General features: G+C 48.8%; 1 protein-coding gene across 1 annotated transcript in view; it reads left to right on the top strand.

The window, feature by feature from the left end:
* Nucleotides 1-7,490, top strand: part of LOC145354747 (uncharacterized) — a 49,142-nt gene that overhangs the window by 33,002 nt on the left and 8,650 nt on the right. The gene's annotated exons all lie outside the window — the stretch shown is intronic.

Raw genomic sequence — 7,490 nt, 5'->3', positions numbered from 1 at the left:
CAGCGCCAGGGACTGGTTCAATTCCCAGCTCGGGTCACTGTCTGTGTGGAGTTTGCACATTCTCCATGTCTGCGTGGAATTCCTCCAGTGCTCCAGTTTCCTTCCATGTTCTGAAAGACATGCTAGTTAGGTGCATTGGCCATGCTAAATTCTCCCTCAGTGTACCCGAACAGGCGTCGGAGTGTGGAAACCAAGGGATTTTCACAGTAACTTCACTTGCAGTGTTAATGTAAGCTGACTTCTGACCAATGAATAAACAGGCGCCGGAATGTGGCAACTAGGGGAATTTCACAGTAACTTCATTGCAGTGTTGATGTAAGCCTGAATTGTGACTAATAAGTAAACTTCACTTTAATATTCACCCTCCCAATTCTCCTGAAGGTGCTGATTGACAGATCCATGCTCACTAATTCCTATCCTGGTGTGGATATGCCAGCGATATGAGGCCAGAACTCTCCAGGAGGGAGTGCAGAGGAGGTTTACTAGGCTGATACCGGAGTTGAGGGGGTTGAGCTATGAGGAGAGGCTGAATAAACTAGGCTTGTACTCGTTAGAGTTTAGAAGAATGAGGGGAGATCTCATTGAGACGTATAAAATGATGAATGGGATGGATAGGATAGAGGTGGAGAGACTCTTCCCGCTCAGAAAGGACAGTAGGACTAGGGGGCACAGCCTCAAGATAAAGGGGGGGGGGGCGGTTTAGAACGGAGTTGAGGAGGAACTTCTTCACTCAAAGGGTGGTGAATCTCTGGAATTCTCTGCCCATTGAAGTGGTGGAGGCTGCCTCGCTAAATACATTTAAGACGCGGGTTGATGGGTTCTTGATAAGAGAGGGGATTAAGGGTTATGGGGAGAGGGCGGGAAGGTGGAACTGAGACACGACAGATCAGCCATGATCTTATTGAATGGCGGGGCAGGCTCGAAGGACTAGATGGCCTACTCCTGCTCCTATTTCTTATGTTCATTCACCTGACGAAGGGGCTAACCCGAAAGCTAGTGAATTTACTATCAAATGAATCAGTTGGACTGAAACCTGGTGTTGTCAGACTTTTTACTGAGTCCTATCCTGGACACAGAGAGCTGAGAATCTCCATGCAGGCTGCCAGACAGATCTCTGTCTCTATGAATGGACTAACAATGTACAGACTGGATTCAGTTCCTTTCCCTTCAGTTGCTGCGAGTCCCCAGTTTCCCCCCCAGAATGAGAAAGGAAATGGAAAGGGGGAGTAAAGAAAGTGTTTTACTCACAAATGTGGGAGACAGGAGGAGGTTTGAGTCTGTCTGAAGCTCAATCTTCATTCAGAGGGAGAGGAGCAGCAGCTTTCCTGACCCTCCAGAGAAGGAAACTCCGTACAACCATTGACACGAGGCCTGGATTCCGATTGGCTGGAGGCTTGGCATCCTTCCGGTCCTCCAAGCGTTCCCATTGGCCAATCCCCCGCAGATGAACAATGAGAGGGCGGAGCCCGAGCCCACGTGAGGGTGGGCGGGACTTTGATCGCCAGCCCCGCTGAGCTGGGGTCCAATCCGCAGTCTTCTGCTTCTGTAACCGGTGGTATTGCTGCCAATGGGAGGCCGTGTGCTGGGAACGCCCCCTCTGAGTCATCGTGACGGCACAATGGAGCCCGGACTGAATCAGCCAATAGGAATCACTCTGCTCCGCGGTGACGTGTCTGGGTTCAGGCGTGTGGACCCGGGAGCCCCGCCCCCATCCATTGATCCCCAGACCTGCCTTGTGTTAAGCTGAATTTTCTCTACACCTTTGCTATGGCAAACATTTTGCACTCACTTCTTTCCTTCCATATGTGTAGCATGCTCTGTCTGTATAGTGCATAAGAAACCATACTTTTCATTGTATACTAATACATGTGACAATCATAAATAAAATCAATTTGTGTTACAAATAGGGAGGAGGGAATGTGGGGGACGGAAATTTATAGTTTGAGAGGGAGAAGGATTTTCTGTGATGCTGGTCATCTTCTTGAAGCAGATAGGGAGCTCAGGTTGTTGTAAAGAGAGGCTGAAGATATCTGTGAATACCCTCCGCCAGCTGACCCACGCAGGATATGAATGCATGTCTGGGTACCCCATCCAGGCCAGTCGCTTTCCATGGGTTAACCTTCAGGAAAACTGCTCTGATATCTGCAATGGTGAGCCCCAGATACAAATTTATCCAAGGCTTCCAGGGTGGAGGGCATACTCTTGCTGACCTCTTGCTCAAAACGGGTGCAGAATGCATTGAGCTTAACAGGGAGGGATATGTTGGAGCCGGAGATTGTACATGCCTTTATCTTGTAGCTTGTTATGTCTTGCAGACCTTGCCATAGTCAGTGGGGGTCAATGCGGCCAGCCTGAGACTCTAACTTGGTCCGGTACTGTCTCTTGGCATCTTTGATGGATCTCCTTAGATCATATCTGGCTTTCTTGTCTAGATCAGTGTCACCTGCCTTGAATGCCTCAGATCTGGACTTCAGCAAGCAGTGGATATCCCTGTTCATCCGTTGTTTCTGGTTGGGGAATACATGGGTTTGTTTCTTTGGCACACAGTCTTCGTCGAATGAAGTCAGTTACTGTACTTAAGTACTCGTTCAGGCTGGTCGCAGAGTTTTTAAAACTGACCAGTCCACTAACTCCAAGCAGCTCTGCAGCAGGTCATCCGATTCCACAGAACAACATTGCACAACTTCCTTTGATGGATTCTCCCACTTCAGTTTTTGCTGGTAAGCCGGGAGCAGGAACACAGCCTTGTGGTCTGATTTGCCAAAGTGTGGGTGGGCGATAGAGCGGTAGGCATATTTGATATTTGGTCTAGGACGTTTGGACCTCTGGTGGAGCAGGAGACGTGTTGGCGGCAGAACGCTTTTGAGCTTGGCCTGATTGAACTCCTGGCCACGATGAACAAGGCCTCGAGATGTTTCATCTCAAGGCTACTTTTTCCAAGTTGGCACCGTCTCCCAGGCTTGAAAAGAAGCAAACATTAGAATCATAGAACACTACAGTGCAGAAAGAGGCCCTTCAGCTCATCTGGTTTCCAATGAGGTACCATACACATACACACGGGTCAAGGTAGGTGTAGGAAAATGCTTTGTTAAGATGGCGGCGCAGGCTCGTTGGGCCGAAGGGCCTGTTTCCCATGCTGTGTTGTTCTTTGAGTCTGCACCGAACACAATTCCACCCAGGCCCTACCCCCATATCCCTACATATTATACCCACTAATCCCTCTAACCTACGCATCCCTGGGCACTAAGGGGCAATTTCTTAGCATGGCCAATCAACCTAACCCGCACATCTTTGGACTTTGGGAGGAAACCCACACAGACACGAGGAGAATGTGCAAACTCCACACAGACAGTGACCCGAGCACCGAACCCAGGATCCTGGAGCTGTGAAGCAGCAGTGCTAACCACTGTGCTACCGTGCCGCCCATGTTTCATCTCAAGGCTATTTGTAGTGACTTTTCCAAGTTGGCGCCGTCTCCCAGGCTTGAAAAGAAGCAGAGATTCCAGGAAGACATGCAGGTGAGAGTGAAACAATGCGGTAAATATCCGGTTCCACATTCTGCTCGAACAGCAATAGTTTTATTGAGCACCTGAGCCTCACAGAGCCAAAGACCTTGGTTCAATTCTGGCCTTGAGTGACTGTGTGCAGTTTGCATGTCCTTTCTGCATAGGCAGAAAGAACTGCATTGTCCATGTGGATGCTCCACATGGACAATCATAAGAACATAAGAAATAGGAGCAGGAGTAGGCCATCTAGCCCTTCGAGCCTGACCCGCCATTCAATAAGATCATGGTTGATCTGTCGTGGCTCAGTTCCACATTCCCGCCCTCTCCCCATAACCCTTAATCCCCTCTCTTATCAAAAACCCATCAACCCGCGTCTTAAAAATATTTAGCGAGGCAGCCTCCACCACTTCAACAGGCAGAGAATTCCAGAGATTCACCACCCTTTGAGTGAACTCAAACTCCGTTCATCAACTCCGTTCTAAACCGCCCCCCCTTTATCTTGAGGCTGTGCCCCCTAGTCCTACTGTCCTTTCTGAGCGGGAAGAGTCTCTCCACCTCTATCCTATCCATCCCATTCATCATCTTATACGTCTCAATGAGACGTCTCCCCTCATTCTTCTAAACTCTAACGAGTACAAGCCTAGTTTATTCAGCCTCTCCTCATAGCTCAACCCCCTCAGCTCCGGTATCAGCCTAGTAAACCTCCTCTGCACTCCCTCCAAGGCCAAAATATCCTTGCGTAAGTGCGGCGGTTCAGACTGAGGCCATTTGGCCCATCATGTCCGCACCAGCTCTCCAAAGCAGCATCACCAATTAAAAAGGCATTTCCCTATCTTTTCCCCTGCAAATGCAAGTAATAATCGAATGACTGAAGCTGCGTCCACCACACTTCCAGGCTGTGCGTCCCAGACCCGAACCACTCGCTGTGTGAAAAAGCTATTTCTCGAATCACATTTGCTGCTTTTGCAAATCACTTTAAGTCTGTTTCCCTCTCCTTCTTCATCCTTTTACAAGTTTCTCCCTATCTACTCTGTCCAACTCCCTCACGTTTTTGAACATCTCTATCAGATCTCCTCTTAACCTTCTTCCTTCCAAGGAGAACATGACTGATATGTATCGACATTTAAAAATGTCAAGACAGATTGAGATTTTTCTGGCCGTTTGACTGGTTATGATGTGGAGATGCCGGCGTTGGACTGGGGTAAACACAGTGAGAAGTCTGACAACACCAGGTTTAAGTCCAACCGATTTATTTGATAGTAAACTCACAAGCTTTCGAGGTTTCCCCTCTTCGTCAGGTGAATGGAGAGTTCTGGCCTCAGACAGAGCATATAAAGCACAGACAGTTAGAGATTACTAATTAGAATGTGAGTCTTTACACCTAACCTGCTGTTCAAGTCTTAAAGTGGCCGACAACGTGAATGGAAGGAGCACTGATCACAGGTTAAAGAGATGTGTATTGTCTCCAGACAGTACAGTAAGTGAGGTTTTGCAAACCCAGGCAAGTCACGGGGGTTACAGATAGTGCGACATGAACCCAAGATCCCTGTTGAGACCGTCCTCATGTGTGCAGAACTCGGCTATCAGTCTCTGTTCAGCGACTCTGCGCTGTCGTGTGTCGTGAAGGCCGCCTTGGAGAATGCTTACCCGAAGGTCAGAGGCTGAATGCCCGTGACCACTGAAGTGTTCGCCATCAGAAAGGGAACAGTCTTGCCTGGTGATTGTCGAGCGATGTTCATTCGTCTGTTGTCGTAGCGTCTGCATGGTCTCCCCAATGTACCATGCCTCAGGGACATCCCTTCCTGCCTGGTCACCAGAGGGATTAGCCTGAGAGGTGAGGAAGCAGCGACACCAGATGGAGAGTCTCTGTATTGCAGGCAGCATTGCAGGAGGGCCGTTTTAGAAAACACAGAAAATAGGAGCAGGAGGAGGCCATTTGGCCCTTCGAGCCAGCTAGGGCAATGTGCCCTTTTAAGGGTAATAGGCAAATAACCACAGCAGTGTCTATACCAATGCAGCATTTCCTTGAGAGCAACAATCCAACATGTCAGTGCCATTATTGGGAAGAATTGAGCTGTTCCAGTGACAATAAACCTGAACAGGGCGATAGTGTGAGTGAAAATTGGGTTTGTGTGAGGGGTAGTCGTGGGGGGACAATCTGTGAGAGTAATTGAACATACTTACTTGGCAGGAGAGAGTCAATGATCAGGCAGTGTCCCCGAAGTGTGGGGTATTTGACTGCAGAACTTGTGATGGTGGGGACAATGTTCACACAATTTACAGTTTACAATTCAAAATCAGAAACCACAGTTTAAAATAATAACTGGGTAGAAGGGGTTTCTTTTCTGCTAATTATCATTGCTCCCAAAACCAATCTTTCACCGATTATTATGCAGGGTAAATTAATTAATACCCCATCCAACACTCCTGCTCCATTACAGATACAATATTATCAAAACAGCTTTACAACTCTGCATCGACTTTGCAAAATGCAGACACACAAGCTCAGTGACACTGCTGGAGGCCCCAAACCCTGAAGTGACATAGAACATAGAACACTACAGCACAAACAGGCCCTTTGGCCCACGAGTTGCGCCGATCACATCAACACCTACCAATCTATAGACCTATCTATAACCCCCAATCCCATTAAGCCCCATATACTCATCCAGAAGTCTTTTAAAAGACCCCAGCGAGTTCGCCTCCACCACCACTGACGGCAGCCGATTCCATTCACTCACCATCCTCTAAGTGAAAAACTTACCCCTAACATCACTTCTGTGCTTGCCACCCCGCACCTTAAATCTGTGTCCTCTCGTAGTGACCATCTCAACCTGGGGAAATAGCCTCTGAGAATCCACCCTATCTATTCCTCTCAACATTTTATAAACTTCTATCAGGTCACCTCTCAACCTTCGTCTCTCCAGGGAAAAGAGTCCCAGCTCCCTCAACCTAACTTCATAAGGCATGCCTCCCAGTCCAGGCAACATCCTTGTAAATCTCCTCTGTACCCTTTCAATAGCTTCTACGTCCTTCCTATAGTGAGGCGACCAGAACTGCGCACAGTACTCCAAATGAGGCCTGACACTCTATCTCTATAGTGGTCAAGAAGGCGTATGGTGTACTGGCCTTCATTAATCGAGGGATTGAGTTTAGGGGTCGGGAGGTAATGCTGCAACTTTATAAGACCCTTGTCAGACCCCACTTGGAGTACTGTGCGCAGTTCTGGTCGCCTCACTACAGGAAGGATGTGGAAGCTATTGAGAGGGTGCAGAGGAGATTTACAAGGATGTTGCCTGGATTGGGAGGCATGCCTTATGAAGATAGGTTGAGGGAGCTGGGACTCTTCTCCCTGGAGAGACAAAGGTTGAGAGGCGACCTGATAGAGGTTTATAAGATGTTGAGAGGAATAGATAGGGTGGATTCTCAGAGGCTATTTCCCAGGGCTGAAATGGTCCCTACGAGAGGACACAGGTTTAAGATGCTGGGGAGCAGGTACAGGGGAGATGTCAGGGGTAAGTTTTTCACTCAGAGGGTGGTGAGTGAGTGGAATCGGCTGCCGTCGGTGGTGGTGGAGGCGAACTCACTGGGGTCTTTTAAAAGACTTCTGGATGAGTATATGGCATCTAATGGGATTGGGAGTTACAGATAGTTCTATGGCTTGGTAGGTATAGATGTGATCAGCGCAACTTGTGGGCTGAAGGGCCTGTTTGTGCTGTAGTGTTCTATGTTCTATCTCAAAAACACACACGAAAGTACCTTTCTCTCACACATTTACACTCTCTCCTCCCACTTTCTTACACCTTGGCGGGCCCTGTTGCCACCGGGTGGCGGAGGTCCCCAGTGGAGGTCGTGCTATGGAGGGATCTCCCCCAATTACATCGGGGACCTGGGGTGGAGGCTGCTGCACGCAGCAGTGCCGCACAACCGTAGGATTCACTGGTTCACGGGCTCCCAAGACTGCCCTTTCTGTGGAGTCCGTGG

Source organism: Carcharhinus amblyrhynchos, chromosome 18, assembly GCF_965287045.1.
Source record: "Carcharhinus amblyrhynchos chromosome 18, sCarAmb.v2.hapA, whole genome shotgun sequence".
Taxonomy (NCBI): domain Eukaryota; kingdom Metazoa; phylum Chordata; class Chondrichthyes; order Carcharhiniformes; family Carcharhinidae; genus Carcharhinus; species Carcharhinus amblyrhynchos.
Note: the sequence above shows the minus strand (reverse complement) of the source record. Positions and strands in the feature narration are given on the sequence as shown.